Below are 23,270 nucleotides of genomic sequence, written 5' to 3'. Positions count from 1 at the left end.
CCTCAGCGGCGCCTTCTTCTCTTCATCTTCTTTTCTTGGGCCGCTCCGCATCCACGATTGGATGGGAGGCTCCCGCTGTGTGGCGCTTCTCCTCTTCTGACGGTTCTTAAATAACGGAGGGCGGGTGACCCCGCCCCCCTCTGACGTCACGGGGAATGCCACAGGGAAGTCCCCGTGTGTCAGAGGGGGGCGGGGTCACCGGGTGGCCCCGCCCTCCGTTATTTAAGAACCGTCAGAAAAGGAGAAGCGTCACACAGCGGGAGCCTCCCTCTGTGCCATCATGGATGCGGAGCGGCCTGGAGAAGAAGATGAAGAAAAGAAGATAAAGAGATGGAGACGCCGCGGAGGAAGATGCTGGACGAGAACACCGGAGGAAGAACCAGAAGAAGAAGAAGATGGAGGAAGAAACCGAAGGATGAAGGAAGAAAGAAGTTAGAAGAAAGAAGATGGAAAGAAGAAGCATTTAATAAAGGAATTGTCAAAAACTGTCTCTTGTCGTTTATAACATTTTTGACAGTTTTTTTGTGAGATGGTAGGCTGACTTTTGTACCCCCTTACCATTTCACACAGGGGGGAGGGCCGGGATCTGGGGGTCCCCTTGTTAAAGGGGGCTTCCAGATTCCGATAAGCCCCCCCACCTGCAGACCCCCACAACCACCGGCCAAGGGTTGTGGGGATGAGGCCCTTGTCCTCATCAACATGGGGACAAGGTGCTTTAGGGGGGACCCCAAAGCACCCTCCCAATGTTGAGGGCATGTAGCCTGGTACGGTTCAGGGGGGGCGCTCTCTCATCCCCCCCTCTTTTCCTGCGGCCTGCCAGGTTGCGTGCTCGGATAAGGGTCTGGTATGGATTTTTGGGGGGACCCCACACCAATTTTTTTTTAATTTTGGTGCGGGGTTCCCCTTAAAATCCATACCAGACCTGAAGGGTCTGGTATGAATTTTGATGGGGACCCCTACATCATTTTTTTTTTTAATTTTGGCGCGGGGTTCCCCTTAATATCCATATCAGACCTGAAGGGCCTGGTATTGAATTTAGGGGGACCCCCCACGTCATTTTTTTTTAAATTTTGGTTCGGGGTTCCCCTGTGGGGAATTCCCATGCCGTTTTTATCAGTTAACTTTTATGTATATTGTCGGACCGGCAATTCATTAATAGCCGCGAGTAGTTTTAAATGACTTTTTTCCTTTGAAATGTCATTTTGCTGTCAGACTGTTCTAAACATGGGAAAAATGTGCCCCTTTACAGGCATACTATAGACACCCCCCAGGTACGAAATTTAAAGGAATATTACACTTTTATTGTTTGACTTTAAGCATTATTAAAATTACTGCTCCAGAAAAACAGCCGTTTTTAAAACTTTTTTTTGCATTGATTCATGTCCCCTGGGGCAAGACCCAGGTCCCCAAACCCTTTTTAGGACAATACCATGTCCTCAATTAGCCTTTAAAATGAGCACTTTTGATTTCGAACGTTCGAGGCCCATAGACTTCAATGGGGTTCTAATGTTCTTGCGAAGTTTTGGTCTGTTCGCAAGTTCTGGTGCGAACCGAACCGGGGGGTGTTCGGCTCATCCTTACTCAAGATACTTCTCAAGCTTCACCCCACTGGCCTGCTCGGTCCCTGGCTCGACACACAAGGCTGCTCTGCAAGCATCACCTCCGCTGGCTGGGTCCCTGGCTTGATTCTCACTGAAGTTTCCCGATTCTTCACCATCCCTGGTTGGTGAGAATGCTGCTCCGGTACTTGCTTCAGCTACTCACAGTGGTCCCTGGTCAAAAGGTGGATAGTAATAAGGCTGGTCCCTTACTGGCGACAGCTTCCCTTCTACCTCCGACCACGTCAGGTTCTCCGGCCGGCAGAATCGTCACTTCTGGTTGGACTGCAAGCCACAATCCCAACCCTACACTGCTCTCTTGCGTCTGCATAGGCCCTCAGACAGCCCAGCAACCAGATGTGCCAGGATAGGTCCCATCTCTGGCCTAGCAGCCCGGGCAATACAACACACGTCCACCCAGACAGCCATCCAGGTGGCACAGAACATAGATCACCTGACTCCACCCAAATATATAGGTTCTCCCAGCAGGCCAAGGGATCCAAGAAAACCCCTGCCCATTGGTTGAGATACCCCATATACCCATTACATGGCCTTGCGTTGCCATTCTCATATCTAGTACCACCAAGTAACCGGCCACCTAGTGGTAGAAGAGAAAAGTGCAGCAAGGCCAAACTTAGGGAGAAACCAATAGATCGCTATCAATCAACCAGGATAACTACTCCTGGCAAGTAAATTTGTGAGGAGCAACTCTGCCTAAACTCTTCAAATATTTGAGAGAAATAGGCCTGTAGCGGTACCCCCATGGGGGCTTCTGATTTTGTTCATTACCTTTTGCCGTTCACTCCGCTTCCGATCCCCCCATGTATTCACATGACACCAAACAGTCAAAGTTCCGAATTAGTGTCTCTTTATTTGGGAATATAAATCTGTGGGGCTATTCAGTGAGGTATATGAGATGCCCCAACAGACTCCTTTGTTACATCTTGGGTGTAGATATACATAGCCGTAGCTTTGTTATTAAAGTCTCTTTAGCGATCCTTTCTTGGTTCCATTTGTCTCTATGTGATACAGCACTCCCAAGTTAGACAGATAAGCTAGACTCTGAATAATTCTTTCTGTCAGACTGATAGATATCCTGCAGGTGTTGAACTCAAAGCCACAGCCCATCGCTGCCTCTTTCCATGACTTGTATGTCAAACTTCCCTCAGTCCCTGAAAGTGCTTGATACTGTGTTCCTTAGATGCACAGTATGAAGTCCTTCTTTAGCTCTTCTGGGTTTGCACTCCCTTTGCACTCTCCCAATCAACAGTCCATGTTCTACTCACAGAAAGTCAATATCCCAGTTCTTTTTCTTCCGCTTTGCTCCTACTTCCTCCTGCTCCGACCAGCACATCCCCGCATGGGAACGTCCGGTAGTTCCTCAGCGACTACATGCTGACTTCTTCTCCAGGGCCTAAGCTCTTGGACTCCCTGGATTCTCCTTTCGGCTCCAGGGCTCCGGGATCTCTGAACTCCTGGGCCTCTGGGCCTAACTTGTGGACTCTGAATCCCGAACTGAATCTGCACCTCCTCTCAGAGTATGTGACCCCCCTTTTATGAGAGACCTCCCTTTGACCATCTAAATTAACCATTGGTCAATCCTCTCACATGGGTTTCCTGCCACTCAGGTCTCAGCCCATCCTCTCTTTCCAGCACAATCCACTGTCAAGCAGAGAAGGTATCCCTGAGTCCAAGTGTAGGCGGCCATACCCCCCTCTATTCTGATACTTCCAACCCTGAATCAATAACCAGGCCTAATAAAGAACACAAACCTGGCTAAATTTGCCTATCTCTATATCCTACACTATCAGAAAAATACTATAAAGCACCTACCTAAAAGAAGAGGGCACTACAGGCCTTTTGTGTACATAGAAAAAGTCCTAGATCTTGAGTTCAGCTCATGATAAATAGGGGCAAACACAAAAGTGTTGTGTTTATAATTTTGCTCAGTGTATGTTCCTTGCTAAAGAACATTCTTTTTTCTCAAGTTGTCATGGGTAAAGTTCCACTTTAAGAGTGTGCAATGGGTGGCCGATGGGCTGATAAGTAAGGAGTAGGGATGAGCCGAACACCCCCCGGTTCGGTTCGCACCAGAACCTGCGAACGGACCGAAAGTTCGCACGAACGTTAGAACCCCATTGACGTCTATGGGACTCGAACGTTCGAAATCAAAAGTGCTCATTTTAAAGGCTAATTTGCATGGTATTGTCCTAAAAAGGGTTTGGGGACCCGGGTCCTACCCCAGGGGACATGTATCAATGCAAAAAAAACTTTTAAAAACGGCCGTTTTTTCGGGAGCAGTGATTTTAATGATGCTTAAAGTAAAAAAAAAAAAAAGTGAAATATTCCTTTAAATATCGTACCTGAGGGGTGCCTATAGTATGCCTGTAAAGTGACGCATGTTTCCCGTGTTTAGAACAGTCCCTGCACCAAATGTCATTTTTAAAGGAAAAAATCTCATTTAAAACTGCTTGAGGGTTTAATGTAATGTCGGGTCATGGCAATATGGATGAAAATCAGTGAGACAAACGGCATGGGTACCCCCCAGTCCATTACCAGGCCCTTTGGGTCTTGTATGGATATTAAGGGGAACCCCGCACCCAAATTAAAATAAGGAAAGGTGTGGGGCCACCAGGCCCTATATACTCTGAACAGCAGTATACAGGCTGTAGGTTTGTTGTTAAGTAGAATCTCTTTGTAATTTTGAACGGGTACATTTTTAACGTGTTTAGCTCCAGCCAAAAAATCTTTTTTAAGCTTTTTGGAAAACATAGGGAAGGGTTATCACCCCTGTGACATTTGTTTTGCTGTCTTTCCTCCTCTTCAGAAGATTTCACCTCACTTTTTGTCCCAATGGATTGGAAAGCATCAGTGGAAAGGAGAAATGTTTTTCCCATATTAACTCTTACAGGAGAGAATTTCCCTTCCTAGGGGTAGATTTCACTTCCTGTTGTCTCCTTCCGTTTGCAAGTAGGAGTCGTTTGTAAGTTAGTTGTTTGAAAGTAGGGTCCTGCCCTATATACTCAGCAGAAATTTGGGCCTTAGGTGTTGCTGTGGCCACAACACTGTAAGCCCTCACAGGGCTCTGCTGTGAAATATTAGATCAAGAATTGTAATTACATGCCCCTGTTGAACAGGAGCTGAAAAATTAGGCCTTAGGCACTGGTGCTGGTGCCACAACACTGCAACCCCTCACAGACACTCTAGTTGGAATGCAGGAACGAGCCCTGCTGCAAAGTATTGCATCAAAAATTGTAATTACACGCCCCTGTTAAACAAGGGCTGAAAAATTGGGCCTTAGGCACTGGTGCTGGTGCCACAACACTGCAACCCCTCACAGACACTCTAGTTGGAATGCAGGAACGAGCCCTGCTGCAAAGTATTACATCAAAAATCGTAATTACACGCCCCTGTTAAACAGGGGCTGAAAAATTGTGCCTTAGGCACTGGTGGTGGCACCCAGAACCAAAAATGTTCTTACAAGCTATCAGCGTGATGATTGAGGAGGAAGAGGATAATTACTCAGGGATAGTCACTCAGCATCAGCATAGGCAGTCTTTGAAGGGATCTGAGATTTCAAAAAAAATTATTCGGTTACATCAGCATCAGGTGCTTGGTAGCTGGTGGTGATCCAAGACTCATTCATTTTTATGAAGGTCAGTCGATCGACCGAGTCAGTGGACAGACGCACCCTGTGATCGGTTACCACGCCTCCAGCAGCACTGAATGTGCGTTCCGAAAGAACGCTGGATGCAGGACAGGCCAGTAGCTCAATTGCATACTGTGCAAGCTCTGGCCAGTGATCCATCCTCAAGACCCAGTAACCCAGAGGATTTTCGGTGGGAAAGGTGTCCAAGTCTGATCTTGCCCCTAGGTATTCCTGCACCATGTAAAACAGACGCTGGCGATGGTTGCTGGAACCGATCATACCTTGGGGCTGCGGACCAAAAAATTGTCTGAACGCATCAGTCAGACGGCCACCTTCTCCACCGCTCCTTCTTTGACTGACCGAAGCCTCAGCAACACGTTGTCCAGAAACAGGAGTTTGTAACCTCCCAGTCTCTGGGAACGCGTTGCACAGACCTTTCTGCAAGGCCTCCCGAAGATGTTTCATCCTCTGCTCCCTCTGCGATGGCAAGATAAGGTCCGCAACCTTACCCTTGTAACGTGGATCAAGGAGGGTTGCCAGCCAGTATTGGTCCTTCTCCTTGATACCACGAATACGAGGATCCTTACGCAGACTTTGCAGGATCAGGGAGGCCATGCAGCGTAGGTTTGCTGAGGCATTCGGTCCGGAGTCCTCTGGGTCACTAATGACGACATGGTCCGCAGCCACCTCCTCCCAGCCACGTACAAGTCCATGTGTTTCTTGGGACTGATCCCTTAAAGACTGCTGCTGATGCTGAGTGCCAGGCTCCACCTCCATACTGACACAATCTTCCTCCTCCTCCTCCTCCTCTTCCTCCTCGTCCTCTTCCTGTGTGATCGGCGGGCACGCAGGAACACTGTCTGGATAAAGGGGGCCTTGAGAGCTAAGGAAGTCCTCCTCTTCCTGCCTCTGTTTTGCCTCAAGTGCCCTGTCCATTATTCCACGCAGCGTGTGCTCCAACAGGTGGACAAGGGGGACAGTGTCACTGATGCATGCACTGTCACTGCTCACCATCCTCGTGGCCTCCTCAAATGGTGACAGGACAGTGCATGCATCCCTGATCATGGCCCACTGGCGTGGGGAAAAAAAACCAAGCTCCCCTGACCCTGTCCTGGTGCCATAGTCGCACAGGTACTCATTGATGGCCCTCTGCTGCGTGTGCAGCCGCTGCAGCATGGCCAACGTTGAGTTCCACCTGGTGGGCATGTCACAGATTAGGCGGTTCTTGGGCAGGTTAAACTCCTTTTGGAGGTCCGTCAGCCGAACACTGGCATTATATGACCGGCGGAAATGCACACAGACTTTCCTGGCCTGCCTCAGGACATCCTGTAAGCCCGGGTACCTGCCCAAGAACCGCTGCACCACCAAGTTAAGGACGTGAGCCAAACAGGGAACATGGGTCATTTGTCCCTGTCGGAGGGCAGAGAGGAGGTTGGTGCCATTGTCGCAAACCACCATTCCTGCCTTAAGTTGGCGTGGCGTCAACCACCTCTGAACCTGCCCCTGCAGAGCTGACAGAACCTCTGCCCCAGTGTGGCTCCTGTCCCCCAAGCACACCAGCTCAAGCACCGCATGGCATCTTTTGGCCTGCGTACTTGCGTAGCCCCTTGAACGACTACGGAGCACCGCTGGTTCCGAGGAAGAGGCCATGGAGGAAGAAGAAGAGGAGGGGGTGGAGGAGAGGTGTGTCACAATCATTAGCATTTTGGAGGCGTGGTGGCGGAACAACCTCCAACACTACTGCACCTTGTCCTGCATCCTTCCCAGCTGCCAGCAGAGTCACCCAATGCGCCGTGAAACTTAGGTAACGTCCCTGTCCATGCCTGCTGGACCATGAGTCAGCGGTAATATGCACCTTACCGCTGACCGCCCTGTCCAGCGAGGCATGGACATTGCCTTCCACATGCTGGTAGAGAGCCGGAATTGCCTTCCGTGAGAAAAAGTGGCGTTTGGGTACCTGCCACTGAGGAACCGCACATTTCCACAAACTCACGGAAGGGGGCAGAGTCTACCAACTGAAAAGGCAGCAGTTGAAGTGCTAGCAATTTTGCCAAGCTAGCATTCAATCGTTGGGCATGTGGATGGCTGGGAGCAAACTTCTTTCGGCGGTGCAGCAGCTGGGGCAGGGAAATTTGCCTGGTACAATCTGACGTCGGTGTACCAAAATCAGATTGCCCACAAGTACGTGGCTGTGACACACCTAATTCTACACCTTCATTCCTCTCAGTGCAGGTCTCAGAGAGGACTGAAGGTCTAGTGGGGTTGGAAATCTCAGCTGATGAGGAGCAAGCAGAGGTCCTCTTTGTTCTTTGGTGTGGGTCTTTTAGATACGCTTGCCAACGAACTGCATGGCAGGTCAACATATGTCTGGTCAAGCATGTGGTACCCAAGCGGGAGATGTTTTGGCCACGCGAGATACGCTTGAGACATATGTTGCAAATAGCAGCGGTGCGATCTGATGCACTCGTCTCAAAAAAGGCCCACACCAAAGAACTTTTTGAATAACGCGCAGAGACTGCAGAGCCCTGCACATGTGGAGCTTTGGGGTGTGATGCAGTCAATGTGCTGCCCTTAGGCTGGCCCCTGGAGGGCATCCTGCCTCGTTGGTGATGTGCCGCCTCCTCCTCCTCCTCCTCCTCCTCCTCTCTCCTATCAGGCACCCACGTTGAGTCAGTGACCTCATCATCCCCTCCCTCCTCATCACTGGAGCAAACCTGGCAGTATGCTGCAGCAGGGGGAGCATGACTGCCAGATTGCTGTCCTTCTTGGGCACCCCCTCTGTCCGTGCTCGTGTTACTGCCTTCATCGAGCTCAGTATCATCATCAGAGCCTTCCAAACGCTGGGCATCCTCCTGGAGCATGTACCCAACACTGTGGTCAAACAGTTCGAGGGACTCCTCAGGAGGACATGGTGGGGCTAGGGAAGGAGTCACTGATGACATTGAGCCAAGGGAAGAGGCCGCTGCTTTGCCAGACAAAGTACCCTGGGCATGGGTGAGAGAGGATGAGGAGGATGAGGATGGCTTGGTCATCCACTCGACCAAGTCTTCCGCATGTTGCGGCTCAACATGGCCAGCTGCCGAAAAAAAGGCCAAGCGTGTCCCATGGCCACGTGCTGATGAGGATGCACCGTCTCCACGACCAGCACTAGACACAGAGCCTGCTTGCCCTCTCTTATTGGCTTGTGACTGTCTGCCTCTCCTTCTTGGCCTTCCAGACATACTAATGGCCTGTAGCTGCACTAAGCTGGGATATATATATATATATATATATATATATATATATATATATATATATATGTACTGATACTGCAGCTAGCAAAATCAACTGCCTGCCTGTAGTATGAGAACACCACCAACCTTCTACAGGTAGCTTTAGCTGAACACTGTGAGGTGGACGCACCCCACTAACTTGTAGGTTTAGCTGAACACTGTGAGCAGGGCGCACCCCACTAACTTGTAGGTTTAGCAGAACACTGTGAGCAGGACGCACTGCACTAACTGTAAATAGTCTAGCTGCCTGACTGTGGTACTAATAGGATCAAAAGAACACCAGCAATTTTCTTTAAAATACTGTAACAAGACAAGCCTGCCTGTCAGTAAGAAGATAACAGGAACGGCTCTAGCTGAACACTGTGAGCAGGACGCACCCCACTAGCTTGTAGGTTTAGCTGAACACTGTGAGGTGGACGCACCCCACTAACTTGTAGGTTTAGCTGAACACTGTGAGCAGGACGCACCCCACTAACTTGTAGGTTTAGCAGAACACTGTGAGCAGGACGCACTGCACTAACTGTAAATAGTCTAGCTGCCTGACTGTGGTACTAATAGGATCAAAAGAACACCAGTAATTTTCTTCAAAATACTGTAACAAGACAAGCCTGCCTGTCAGTAGGAATATAACAGGAATGGATCTAGCTGAACACTGTGAGCAGGACGCACTGCACTAAATGTAAATAGTCTAGAAGATAACAGGAACGGATCTAGCTAAACTGAATACAGTGTATTAGGGATGAGCCGAACACCCCCCGGTTCGGTTCGCACCAGAACCCGCGAACGGACCGAAAGTTCGCACGAACGTTAGAACCCCATTGACGTCTATGGGACTCGAACGTTCGAAATCAAAAGTGCTCATTTTAAAGGCTAATTTGCATGGTATTGTCCTAAAAAGGGTTTGGGGACCCGGGTCCTACCCCAGGGGACATGTATCAATGCAAAAAAAACTTTTAAAAACGGCCGTTTTTTCGGGAGCAGTGATTTTAATGATGCTTAAAGTAAAAAAAAAAAAGTGAAATATTCCTTTAAATATCGTACCTGGGGGGTGTCTATAGTATGCCTGTAAAGTGACGCGTGTTTCCCATGTTTAGAACAGTCCCTGCACCAAATGTCATTTTTAAAGGAAAAAATCTCATTTAAAACTGCTTGCGGGTTTAATGTCATGTCGGGTCATGGCAATATGGATGAAAATCAGTGAGACAAACGGCATGGGTACCCCCCAGTCCATTACCAGTCCCTTTGGGTCTTGTATGGATATTAAGGGGAACCCCGCACCCAAATTAAAATAAGGAAAGGTGTGGGGCCACCAGGCCCTATATACTCTGAACAGCAGTATACAGGCGGTGCAAACAAGACAGGGACTGTAGGTTTGTTGTTAAGTAGAATCTGTTTGTAATTTTGAACATTTTTAACGTGTTTAGCTCCAGCCAAAAAATCTTTTCTAAGCTTTTTGGAAAACATAGGGAAGGGTTATCACCCCTGTGACATTTGTTTTGCTGTCTTTCCTCCTCTTCAGAAGATTTCACCTCACTTTTTTGTCCCAATGAAAAATGTTTTTTGAAAATTTGGGTTTTTTTGTGGAACAAGGATTGGAAAGCATCAGTGGAAAGGAGAACTTGTTTTCCCATATTAACTCTTACAGGAGAGAATTTCCCTTCCTAGGGGTAGATTTCATCTCACTTCCTGTTGTCTCCTTCCGTTTGCAAGTAGGAGTCGTTTGTAAGTTAGATGTTTGAAAGTAGGGTCCTGCCCTATATACTCAGCAGAAATTTGGGCCTTAGGTGTTGCTGTGGCCACAACACTGTAAGCCCTCACAGGGCCCTGCTGTGAAATATTAGATCAAGAATTGTAATTACATGCCCCTGTTGAACAGGAGCTGAAAAATTAGGCCTTAGGCACTGGTGCTGGTGCCACAACACTGCAACCCCTCACAGACACTCTAGTTGGAACGCAGGAACGAGCCCTGCTGCAAATTATTGCTTCAAAAATTGTAATTACACGCCCCTGTTAGACAGGGGCAGAAAAATTGGGCCTTAGGCACTGGTGCTGGTGCCACAACACTGCAACCCCTCACAGACACTCTAGTTGGAACGCAGGAACGAGCCCTGCTGCAAATTATTGCTTCAAAAATTGTAATTACACGCCCCTGTTAGACAGGGGCAGAAAAATTGGGCCTTAGGCACTGGTGCTGGTGCCACAACACTGCAACCCCTCACAGACACTCTAGTTGGAACGCAGGAACGAGCCCTGCTGCAAAGTATTGCATCAAAAATTGTAATTACACGCCCCTGTTAGACAGGGGCAGAAAAATTGGGCCTTAGGCACTGGTGCTGGTGCCACAACACTGCAACAAGCTATCAGCGTGATGATTGAGGAGGAAGAGGATAATTACTCAGGGATAGTCACTCAGCATCAGCATAGGCAGTCTTTGAAGGGATCTGAGATTTCAAAAAAAATTATTCGGTTACATCAGCATCAGGTGCTTGGTAGCTGGTGGTGATCCAAGACTCATTCATTTTTATGAAGGTCAGCCGATCGACCGAGTCGGTGGACAGACGCACCCTGTGATCGGTTACCACGCCTCCAGCAGCACTGAATGTGCGTTCCGAAAGAACGCTGGATGCAGGACAGGCCAGTAGCTCAATTGCATACTGTGCAAGCTCTGGCCAGTGATCCATCCTCAAGACCCAGTAACCCAGAGGATTTTCGGTGGGAAAGGTGTCCAAGTCTGATCTTGCCCCTAGGTATTCCTGCACCATGTAAAACAGACGCTGGCGATGGTTGCTGGAACCGATCATACCTTGGGGCTGCGGACCAAAAAATTGTCTGAACGCATCGGTCAGACGGCCACCTTCTCCACCGCTCCTTCTTTGACTGACCGAAGCCTCAGCAACACGTTGTCCAGAAACAGGAGTTTGTAACCTCCCAGTCTCTGGGAACGCGTTGCACAGACCTTTCTGCAAGGCCTCCCGAAGATGTTTCATCCTCTGCTCCCTCTGCGATGGCAAGATAAGGTCCGCAACCTTACCCTTGTAACGTGGATCAAGGAGGGTTGCCAGCCAGTATTGGTCCTTCTCCTTGATACCACGAATACGAGGATCCTTACGCAGGCTTTGCAGGATCAGGGAGGCCATGCAGCGTAGGTTTGCTGAGGCATTCGGTCCGGAGTCCTCTGGGTCACTAAGAACGACATGGTCCGCAGCCACCTCCTCCCAGCCACGTACAAGTCCATGTGTTTCTTGGGACTGATCCCTTAAAGACTGCTGCTGATGCTGAGTGCCAGGCTCCACCTCCATACTGACACAATCTTCCTCCTCCTCCTCTTCCTCCTCGTCCTCTTCCTGTGTGATCGGCGGGCACGCAGGAACACTGTCTGGATAAAGGGGGCCTTGAGAGCTAAGGAAGTCCTCCTCTTCCTGCCTCTGTTCTGCCTCAAGTGCCCTGTCCATTATTCCACGCAGCGTGTGCTCCAACAGGTGGACAAGGGGGACAGTGTCACTGATGCATGCACTGTCACTGCTCACCATCCTCGTGGCCTCCTCGAATGGTGACAGGACAGTGCATGCATCCCTGATCATGGCCCACTGGCGTGGGGAAAAAAAACCAAGCTCCCCTGACCCTGTCCTGGTGCCATAGTCGCACAGGTACTCATTTATGGCCCTCTGCTGCGTGTGCAGCCGCTGCAGCATGGCCAACGTTGAGTTCCACCTGGTGGGCATGTCACAGATTAGGCGGTTCTTGGGCAGGTTAAACTCCTTTTGGAGGTCCGTCAGCCGAGCACTGGCATTATATGACCGGCGGAAATGCACACAGACTTTCCTGGCCTGCCTCAGGACATCCTGTAAGCCCGGGTACCTGCCCAAGAACCGCTGCACCACCAAGTTAAGGACGTGAGCCAAACAGGGCACATGGGTCATTTGTCCCTGTCGGAGGGCAGAGAGGAGGTTGGTGCCATTGTCGCAAACCACCATTCCTGCCTTAAGTTGGCGTGGCGTCAACCACCTCTGAACCTGCCCCTGCAGAGCTGACAGAACCTCTGCCCCAGTGTGGCTCCTGTCCCCCAAGCACACCAGCTCAAGCACCGCATGGCATCTTTTGGCCTGCGTACTTGCGTAGCCCCTTGAACGCCTACGGAGCACCGCTGGTTCCGAGGAAGAGGCCATGGAGGAAGAAGAAGAGGAGGGGGTGGAGGAGAGAGGTGTGTCACAATCAGCATTTTGGAGGCGTGGTGGCGGAACAACCTCCAACACTACTGCACCTTGTCCTGCATCCTTCCCAGCTGCCAGCAGAGTCACCCAATGCGCCGTGAAACTTAGGTAACGTCCCTGTCCATGCCTGCTGGACCATGAGTCAGCGGTAATATGCACCTTACCGCTGACCGCCCTGTCCAGCGAGGCATGGACATTGCCTTCCACATGCCGGTAGAGAGCCGGAATCGCCTTCCGTGAGAAAAAGTGGCGTTTGGGTACCTGCCACTGAGGAACCGCACATTCCACAAACTCACGGAAGGGGGCAGAGTCTACCAACTGAAAAGGCAGCAGTTGAAGTGCTAGCAATTTTGCCAAGCTAGCATTCAACCGCTGGGCATGTGGATGGCTGGGAGCAAACTTCTTTCGGCGGTGCAGCAGCTGGGGCAGGGAAATTTGCCTGGTACAATCTGACGTCGGTGTACCAAAAGCAGATTGCCCACAAGTACTTGGCTGTGACACACCTAATTCTACACCTTCATTCCTCTCACTGCAGGTCTCAGAGAGGACTGAAGGTCTAGTGGGGTTGGAAATCTCAGCTGATGAGGAGCAAGGAGAGATCCTCTTTGTTCTTTGGTGTGGGTCTTTTAGATACGCTTGCCAACGAACTGCATGGCAGGTCAACATATGTCTGGTCAAGCATGTGGTACCCAAGCGGGAGATATTTTGGCCACGCGAGATACGCTTGAGACATATGTTGCAAATAGCAGCGGTGCGATCTGATGCACTCGTCTCAAAAAAGGCCCACACCAAAGAACTTTTTGAATAACGCGCAGAGACTGCAGCGCCCTGCACATGTGGAGCTTTGGGGTGTGATGCAGTCAATGTGCTGCCCTTAGGCTGGCCCCTGGAGGGCATCCTGCCTCGTTGGTGATGTGCTGCCGCCTCCTCCTCCTCCTCCTCCTCCTCCTCCTCCTCCTCCTCCTCTCTCCTATCAGGCACCCACGTTGAGTCAGTGACCTCATCATCCCCTCCCTCCTCATCACTGGAGCAAACCTGGCAGTATGCTGCAGCAGGGGGAGCATGACTGCCAGATTGCTGTCCTTCTTGGGCACCCCCTCTGTCCGCGCTCATGTTACTGCCTTCATCGAGCTCAGTATCGTCATCAGAGCCTTCCAAACGCTGGGCATCCTCCTGGAGCATGTACCCAACACTGTGGTCAAACAGTTCGAGGGAATCCTCATGAGGACATGGTGGAGCTAGGGAAGGAGTCACTGATGACATTGAGCTGAGGGAAGAGGCCGCTGCTTTGCCAGACAAAGCACCCTGGGCATGGGTGAGAGAGGATGAGGAGGATGAGGACGGCTTGGTCATCCACTCGACCAAGTCTTCCGCATGTTGCGGCTCAACATGGCCAGCTGCCGAAAAAAAGGCCAAGCGTGTCCCATGGCCACGTGCTGATGAGGATGCACCGTCTCCACGACCAGCACTAGACACAGAGCCTGCTTGCCCTCTCTTATTGGCTTGTGACTGTCTGCCTCTCCTTCTTGGCCTTCCAGACATACTAATGGCCTGTAGCTGCACTAAGCTGGGATAGAACACCTGTAATTTTCTTCAAGTAGCTTTATATACTGTAACCAGACAAGCCTGCCTGTCAGTAGGAAGATAAGAGGAACGGATCTAGCTGAACACTGTGAGCAGGACGCACTGTACTAAATGTAAATAGTCTAGCTGCCTGACCGTGGTACTAATAGGATCAAATAGAACACCTGTAATTTTCTTCAGGTAGCTTTATATACTGTAACCAGACAAGCCTGCCTGTCATTAGGAAGATAACAGGAACAGATCTAGCTGTACACTGTGAGCAGGACGCACTGTACTAAATGTAAATAGTCTAGCTGCCTGACCGTGGTACTAATAGGATCAAATAGAACACCTGTAATTTTCTTCAGGTAGCTTTATATACTGTAACCAGACAAGCCTGCCTGTCAGTAGGAAGATAACAGGAACGGATCTAGCTGTACACTGTGAGCAGGACGCACTGTACTAAATGTAAATAGTCTAGCTGCCTGACCGTGGTACTAATAGGATCAAATAGAACACCTGTAATTTTCTTCAGGTAGCTTTATATACTGTAACCAGACAAGCCTGCCTGTCAGTAGGAAGATAACAGGAACGGATCTAGCTGTACACTGTGAGCAGGACGCACTGTACTAAATGTAAATAGTCTAGCTGCCTGACCGTGGTACTAATAGGATCAAATAGAACACCTGTAATTTTCTTCAGGTAGCTTTATATACTGTAACCAGACAAGCCTGCCTGTCAGTAGGAAGATAACAGGAACGGATCTAGCTGAACACTGTGAGCAGGACGCACTGTACTAAATGTAAATAGTCTAGCTGCCTGACCGTGGTACTAATAGGATCAAATAGAACACCTGTAATTTTCTTCAGGTAGCTTTATATACTGTAACCAGACAAGCCTGCCGGTCAGTAGGAATTTAACAGGAACGGATCTAGCTGAACACTGTGAGCAGGACGCACTGCATTAAATGTAAATAGTCTAGATAGAAGATAACAGGAACAGATCTAGCTAAACTGAATACAGTGTATATATATATATGCAACACCTGGGATGCATATATATACACAATACACTGTAAGTGCAGCTAACTGACTGACTGTTCTGCCTAATCTATCTAACTCAAATCAAATGACACTGTCTCTCTCTCTCTCTATCTCTCAGCACACCGGAACACACACTACACAGGGCCGCCGTGCAGGCGGCCTTATATAGTGTGGGGTGTGTACTAAATCCCCTGAGCCATAATTGGCCAAAGCCACCCTGGCTTTGGCCAATTACAGCTCTCTCTACTGACAGCGCTGTGATTGGCCAAGCATGCGGGTCATAGTGCATGCTTGGCCAATCATCAGCCAGCAATGCACTGCGATGCCGCAGTGAATTATGGGCCGTGACGCGCCACACGAATTTAGCGCGAACGGCCCATAACGTTCGCAATTCGGCGAACGATCGAACAGCCGATGTTCGAGTCGAACATGGGTTCGACTCGAACACGAAGCTCATCCCTACAGTGTATATATATATATATATATATGCAACACCTGGGATGCATATATATACACAATACACTTTAAGTGCAGCTAACTGACTGACTGTCCTGCCTAATCTAGCTAACTCAAATGAAATGACACTGTCTCTCTCTCTCTCTCAGCACACCGGAACACACTGCACAGGGCCGCCGTGCAGGCGGCCTTATATAGTGTGGGGCGTGTACTAAATTCCCTGAGCCATAATTGGCCAAAGCCTCCTTGGCTTTGGCCAATTATGGCTCTCTGTTAAGGCAGCGCTGTGATTGGCCAAGCATGCGGGTCATAGTGCATGCTTGGCCAATCATCAGCAAGCAATGCACTGCAATGCCGCAGTGAATTATGGGCCGTGACGCGCCACACGAATTTGGCGCGAACGGCCCATATCGTTCGCAATTCGGCGAACGATCGAACAGCCGATGTTCGAGTCGAACATGGGTTCGACTCAAACACGAAGCTCATCCCTAGTAAGGAGCAGTCTCTATTTCCTTAGCTGTGTCAGTGTTGAGATTTGCTCAGATGATTCAGCTCACTACTCCTGGTACACAGATCTTCAGTCCAGTTCACTTGATGGGATGCTGTCCTCAGGTACCCGGGACCTCATGAACAGGTCTGTACAAGGTTTAGTCTCTCAGCTCTGGTCCTCGCTGGTTGTCCCTTGCTATAGACACTTATGGCTCCATTCCCAGCTCACCAAACAATCTCTCAGTGTCCCAGTCTCAGACCCTAGCAACAGGTCTACGTCCTTTCTGGTGCAGGCACAGACACACCAGTGGTGGGTCTGCACTCTCTGGTCCCCATGCTGCAAATAACCCTGGCACTCATCTTTGCAGCTCAACTTCCTCCCACAGAAGACCCAGATCTCTCCAGAATTGCCTGGGAAACATCAGTCTCTTCTCCCCCCTCCCCCCCCTGTGTAATGGGAATCTGGGTATGGAAGTCCACAGCTCCATCAGCCTCCCTTCACTTGCACCGTACTGTGCTCCTTTATGGACTACAGCTCACAACATAAGCAAACGCTGCATAGCAAGTCATCTTTCTGCTGACTGGCTGGGGTCTGCTGCTGCCCGGAGGTAGGGGTCCATGATCAGGCGGGGGGATGACACACAACCCACTCTGCTCAGTGCAGCATTGTTATAAAGCCAGCTGAAGGGCACAGAGCCCAGTCGAGGAGAGAATTCAGACAGCAGAAGGGCACCTGGCTATATACTCACCATGAAATCCTTATTTTGGAGCCCATTGAGAGACATAGGATTCATATACTGTTAGCTAGTGTCCAATCCTCCTGCAGATAGCAATAAAAACCCAACAATATATTATTTCTGTGACCCTCAATGGATTCCCAGAAAGGATTTGATGGCCAGTCCAAAAATCAAGCTTTTCCTGACGGCACTATTGGACTCAGATGGCTTCTCTTAGTGCCATCAGGAGACATTAGTCTTCATCGAGGCCTAAAACTGGTCCCTTAGTGCTGCGGTTCCCAACCTTTTTGGTACCAGGGACTGGTTTCATGGGGGGGGGGGGGGGGGGTTGGTGGACGGGTCAGAAATGGGATATTCAAGGAGTCTGTCCTCAGCCCCCCTTTACAACACAGTCCCTCCTTTATATTAGTGTCCTCAGTTCCCTTTACGGCGCAGTGCTCTGTAAAGAGGCACTGTAAATGTAAAGGGGGGCTGTGTTGTGAAGGGGACTACCCTGTAACAGGGGCACTGTAATGTAAAGGGGACACTGTAATGTAAAGGGGGCACTGTGATGTAAAGGGAGGGCTGTGGTGTAAAGAGTAGTGCCCTGTAAAGTGGGGGCACTGTAATGTAAGAGGGGCTGTAGTGTAAAGAGGACTGCACTGTAAAGGGGGCACTGTGATATAAAGAGGACACTGTGATGTAAGGGGGGCACTGTAATGTAAAGGGGGGGCTGTGGTCTAAAGAGTAGTGCCCTGTAAAGTGGGGGCACTGTAATGTAAGGGGGGCTGTGGTGTAAAGAGGACTGCACTGTAAAGGGGGCACTGTGGGGGACAGTGCAGTCCCCTTTATATTACAGTGCCCCTAGCAATTACAGTCTCCTCCATCACAGTGCCCCTGCAGTCCCCCCCCCCCCCTTTTTCCTCTCTCCCCATTCTAATCTCTGCCTCTCCTGCTTAGAACGCCTACCTTTGGCAGGGCAGAGGCTGTGATCAGTCCGTTTATCCTCTCTCGGCTCTCCATTCCCGATCTTTAGCTCCTCCTGCTCCTGCCCTGCTAATAGGATAACATCGTCGGCTGGGCGGGCAGAGGAGCCGGGAGAGGACACACGGGCATTGGCTGCACAGCAGGTGGTGAGCGGTGACCTCAATCTGTGATAGCTCTGTGCAGACCGTGGTCACCGCTCACCTCCCGATGTGCGGCCCGGTTATCAACAGGCTCCGGTCCAAGGCCTGGCGGTTGGGGACCCTTGCATTCTGCTGTGATTTTATTAACATAGACTGTTCAAGCCCTGAAGAAGGGGAGGACTTTTTCCTTTGTTTTTTACTGAAAAGCGTCGGGTGAAGAAGCAGCTCTTACCCTTTAAATGTTTCAAAAAGTCCTTCAAAAGAGAATAACTTTTTGTACCAGGCTTTTCTCAGTACACATCAAAGAGTTTACTGTGTGGTGAGCACTCCCTCTGTCACTTTCAAAAAAGAAGCAGCTTAGAACCGGAACCGGGTCCACCCACTATATATTTTTATCAGGGATCTGCTTCTTTGGAGAAAAATCACCTTACGGTAAATCCAATGGGAACCAATTTTTTAGTTCTATTGGTCCAGCGCTATCACACACATCGGGCACCAATCCATGGCACTATACAAGTGGTAGTAGCCCCACCCACTACATGTATGCCACCATGTTGGCACCAGGAAGAAATGTACAGTAGTACCTTGGATTACGAGCATAATCCGTTCCAGAAGGATGCTTGTAACCCAAAGCACTCGTATATCAAAGCGAGTTTCCCCATAGGAATCAATGGAAACTCAGATAATCGGTCCCACAGTGACTGCTGGTGTATGCAGTACTGTATGTGGCCAGAGGTATGGGGGTGCCAGAGACACACGGAGGCGCTTGGAGACACTCGGGAACGGAATGTCTCCGAGCGTCGCCAGCACCCCCGAACCTCTGGCCAAATGCGGTACTGCACACCCCACCGGCTTGAATCCTGCTCGTCTGGTGAGACAATGCTCTGTCCCTGGAGGGAAACGTGTCTGGCGAGCAGCAAGTTTTTTTTTTTTTTTTTTGTTCGTGTCAGCGTTTTTTGTTTTTGTTTTTAATAATGGTCTTATCAAAAAATCTTGTGTTTTTATTTATTTTTGACACTTTTTTTTTTTGTGAATGAATAGGGATACAATGTACCTCTACTCATTCATATGGGGGAGAGGGTTGGGATCTGGGGGACTCCTTGTTAAAGGGGGCTTCCAGACTCCAATAAGCCCCCCACCCGCAAACCCCCACAACCACCAGTCAGGGTTGTGGGGAAGAGGCCCATCAACATGGGGACGGGGTGCTTTGTAGGGGGGTGAACCCCAAATGTAACACTACCCCCGCAAGGGCTGCTGGTAACCGTCTCCCCTGTCTGTCCCCATGTTGTAAAGCGCTTTGCAAACTGTTGGTGCGATATAAATCCTGTACAATAATAATAATGATGATGATGCTGCTGCTGATGCTGGAGCTGCTGCCATAGCAACTAGTTATGCTTTCATTTTCACAGTGATTACTATCAGAGACCTCCAGCCGTTCTGCGCCGCTCTATCGGTCAGTCGCTATCGTGAGCCGCTCTACCCCTCCCAGACGTCTCTATGGGAGGTCGCTCTGTCGCCTCGCTGGTATCTATGGCCGGCCGCTCTATCCTCCGAGACTCTATGGTGATGAGTTGCGGTCAGGCAGCGCCGCAGACAGCCTGTTTTGGGTCCTTCGGTGTGTAGGCAGTTCCGGGTCCACGTCTCCGGTACAGGATGGAGGGGAGAACGGAGCGCAGAGTGTGAGGAGAGCCGTGTCTTCCTGTGTACAGCCCGGGAGAGGTGAGAGCACGGCCCCGGGGTACCTACCGCACCGCACCTGACCTGGGGGCGGGCCTTGTGTGGGGTCCCCCTCTGGGGGAGGGGCTCTCCCCTCTGCCCTGATCCTGGAGGGGGGGGCTCCCCTCTGCCCTGATCCTGGAGGGGGGGGGCTCCCCTCTGTCTTGATCCTGGAGGGGGGGGCTCCCCTCTGCCCTGATCCTGGAGGGGGGGGCTCCCCTCTGTCTTGATCCTGGAGGGGGGGGCTCCCCTCTGCCCTGATCCTGGAGGGGGGGGCTCCCCTCTGCCCTGATCCTGGAGGGGGGGGGGGCTCCCCTCTGGCCTGATCCTGGAGGGGGGGGGGGCTCCCCTCTGCCCTGATCCTGGAGAGGGGGGGCTCCCCTCTGGCCTGATCCTGGAGGGGGGGGGCTCCCCTCTGTCTTGATCCTGGAGGGGGGGGCTCCCCTCTGCCCTGATCCTGGAGGGGGGGGGGGGCTCCCCTCTGCCCTGATCCTGGAGGGGGGGGCTCCCCTCTGTCTTGATCCTGGAGGGGGGGGCTCCCCTCTGTCTTGATCCTGGAGGGGGGGGCTCCCCTCTGTCTTGATCCTGGAGGGGGGGGCTCCCCTCTGTCTTGATCCTGGAGGGGGGGGCTCCCCTCTGCCCTGATTCTGGAGGGGGGGGGCTCCCCTCTGCCCTGATCCTGGAGGGGGGGGCTCCCCTCTGTCTTGATCCTGGAGGGGGGGGCTCCCCTCTGGCCTGATCCTGGAGGGGGGGGGCTCCCCTCTGCCCTGATCCTGGAGGGGGGGGCTCCCCTCTGTCTTGATCCTGGAGGGGGGGGCTCCCCTCTGGCCTGATCCTGGAGGGGGGGGGCTCCCCTCTGCCCTGATTCTGGAGGGGGGAGCTCCCCTCTGTCTTGATCCTGGAGGGGGGGGGCTCCCCTCTGCCCTGATCCTGGAGGGGGGGGGGCTCCCCTCTGCCCTGATCCTGGAGGGGGGGGCTCCCCTCTGTCTTGATCCTGGAGGGGGGGCTCCCCTCTGCCCTGATTCTGGAGGGGGGAGCTCCCCTCTGTCTTGATCCTGGAGGGGGGGGGGCTCCCCTCTGCCCTGATCCTGGAGGGGGGGGCTCCCCTCTGCCCTGATCCTGGAGGGGGGGGCTCCCCTCTGGCCTGATCCTGGAGGGGGGGGGCTCCCCTCTGCCCTGATCCTGGAGGGGGGGCTCCCCTCTGGCCTGATCCTGGGGGGCTCCCCTCTGCCCTGATTCTGGAGGGGGGAGCTCCCCTCTGTCTTGATCCTGGAGGGGGGGGCTCCCCTCTGCCCTGATCCTGGAGGGGGGGGGGCTCCCCTCTGCCCTGATCCTGGAGGGGGGGGGGCTCCCCTCTGCCCTGATCCTGGAGGGGGGGGCTCCCCTCTGCCCTGATCCTGGAGGGGGGGGCTCCCCTCTGCCCTGATCCTGGAGGGGGGGGCTCCCCTCTGCCCTGATCCTGGAGGGGGGGGCTCCCCTCTGCCCTGATCCTGGAGGGGGGGGGGGCTCCCCTCTGCCCTGATCCTGGAGGGGGGGGCTCCTCTCTGTCTTGATCCTGGAGGGGGGAGCTCTCCTCTGTCTTGATCCTGGAGGGGGGGCTCCCCTCTGCCCTGATTCTGGAGGGGGGAGCTCCCCTCTGTCTTGATCCTGGAGGGGGGGGCTCCCCTCTGCCCTGATCCTGGAGGGGGGGGGCTCCCCTCTGTCTTGATCCTGGAGGGGGGAGCTCCCCTCTGTCTTGATCCTGGAGGGGGGGGGCTCCCCTCTGCCCTGATCCTGGAGGGGGGGGCTCCCCTCTGCCCTGATCCTGGAGGGGGGGGCTCCCCTCTGCCCTGATCCTGGAGGGGGGGGCTCCCCTCTGCCCTGATCCTGGAGGGGGGGGGGGCTCCCCTCTGGCCTGATCCTGGAGGGGGGGGGGGCTCCCCTCTGCCCTGATCCTGGAGAGGGGGGGCTCCCCTCTGGCCTGATCCTGGAGGGGGGGGGCTCCCCTCTGTCTTGATCCTGGAGGGGGGGGCTCCCCTCTGCCCTGATCCTGGAGGGGGGGGGGGGCTCCCCTCTGCCCTGATCCTGGAGGGGGGGGCTCCCCTCTGTCTTGATCCTGGAGGGGGGGGCTCCCCTCTGTCTTGATCCTGGAGGGGGGGGCTCCCCTCTGTCTTGATCCTGGAGGGGGGGGCTCCCCTCTGTCTTGATCCTGGAGGGGGGGGCTCCCCTCTGCCCTGATTCTGGAGGGGGGGGGCTCCCCTCTGCCCTGATCCTGGAGGGGGGGGCTCCCCTCTGTCTTGATCCTGGAGGGGGGGGCTCCCCTCTGGCCTGATCCTGGAGGGGGGGGGCTCCCCTCTGTCTTGATCCTGGAGGGGGGGGCTCCCCTCTGGCCTGATCCTGGAGGGGGGGGGCTCCCCTCTGCCCTGATTCTGGAGGGGGGAGCTCCCCTCTGTCTTGATCCTGGAGGGGGGGGGCTCCCCTCTGCCCTGATCCTGGAGGGGGGGGGGCTCCCCTCTGCCCTGATCCTGGAGGGGGGGGCTCCCCTCTGTCTTGATCCTGGAGGGGGGGCTCCCCTCTGCCCTGATTCTGGAGGGGGGAGCTCCCCTCTGTCTTGATCCTGGAGGGGGGGGGGCTCCCCTCTGCCCTGATCCTGGAGGGGGGGGCTCCCCTCTGCCCTGATCCTGGAGGGGGGGGGCTCCCCTCTGGCCTGATCCTGGAGGGGGGGGGCTCCCCTCTGCCCTGATCCTGGAGGGGGGGCTCCCCTCTGGCCTGATCCTGGGGGGCTCCCCTCTGCCCTGATTCTGGAGGGGGGAGCTCCCCTCTGTCTTGATCCTGGAGGGGGGGGCTCCCCTCTGCCCTGATCCTGGAGGGGGGGGGGCTCCCCTCTGCCCTGATCCTGGAGGGGGGGGCTCCCCTCTGTCTTGATCCTGGAGGGGGGGGCTCCCCTCTGCCCTGATCCTGGAGGGGGGGGCTCCCCTCTGCCCTGATCCTGGAGGGGGGGGCTCCCCTCTGCCCTGATCCTGGAGGGGGGGGCTCCCCTCTGCCCTGATCCTGGAGGGGGGGGGGGCTCCCCTCTGCCCTGATCCTGGAGGGGGGGGCTCCTCTCTGTCTTGATCCTGGAGGGGGGAGCTCTCCTCTGTCTTGATCCTGGAGGGGGGGCTCCCCTCTGCCCTGATTCTGGAGGGGGGAGCTCCCCTCTGTCTTGATCCTGGAGGGGGGGGCTCCCCTCTGCCCTGATCCTGGAGGGGGGGGGCTCCCCTCTGTCTTGATCCTGGAGGGGGGAGCTCCCCTCTGTCTTGATCCTGGAGGGGGGGGGCTCCCCTCTGCCCTGATCCTGGAGGGGGGGCTCCCCTCTGCCCTGATCCTGGAGGGGGGGGCTCCCCTCTGCCCTGATCCTGGAGGGGGGGGGGGCTCCCCTCTGCCCTGATCCTGGAGGGGGGGGCTCCCCTCT

At 53.1% G+C, this 23,270-nt stretch overlaps 2 protein-coding genes across 3 annotated transcripts in view; one reads left to right on the top strand and one right to left on the bottom strand.

Moving 5' to 3' along the window:
• The window catches only part of LOC141116506 (legumain-like), a 75,793-nt gene extending 57,767 nt beyond the window's left edge, over positions 1-18,026 (bottom strand). Inside the window, exon 1 of the mRNA XM_073608881.1 lies at positions 17,967-18,026. The gene's annotated coding sequence lies outside the window, so the exon portion shown is untranslated. The remainder of the gene's footprint in view (positions 1-17,966) is intronic.
• Positions 18,027-19,661: 1,635 nt separating this feature from the next.
• GOLGA5 (golgin A5) overlaps positions 19,662-23,270 on the top strand; it is a 50,792-nt gene continuing 47,183 nt past the window's right edge. For both annotated transcript variants that reach the window (XR_012237038.1, XM_073608849.1), the window contains exon 1: positions 19,662-19,843. The gene's annotated coding sequence lies outside the window, so the exon portion shown is untranslated. The remainder of the gene's footprint in view (positions 19,844-23,270) is intronic.

Source organism: Aquarana catesbeiana, linkage group LG13 (assembly GCF_042186555.1).
Source record: "Aquarana catesbeiana isolate 2022-GZ linkage group LG13, ASM4218655v1, whole genome shotgun sequence".
NCBI lineage: Eukaryota > Metazoa > Chordata > Amphibia > Anura > Ranidae > Aquarana > Aquarana catesbeiana.
Note: the sequence above shows the minus strand (reverse complement) of the source record. Positions and strands in the feature narration are given on the sequence as shown.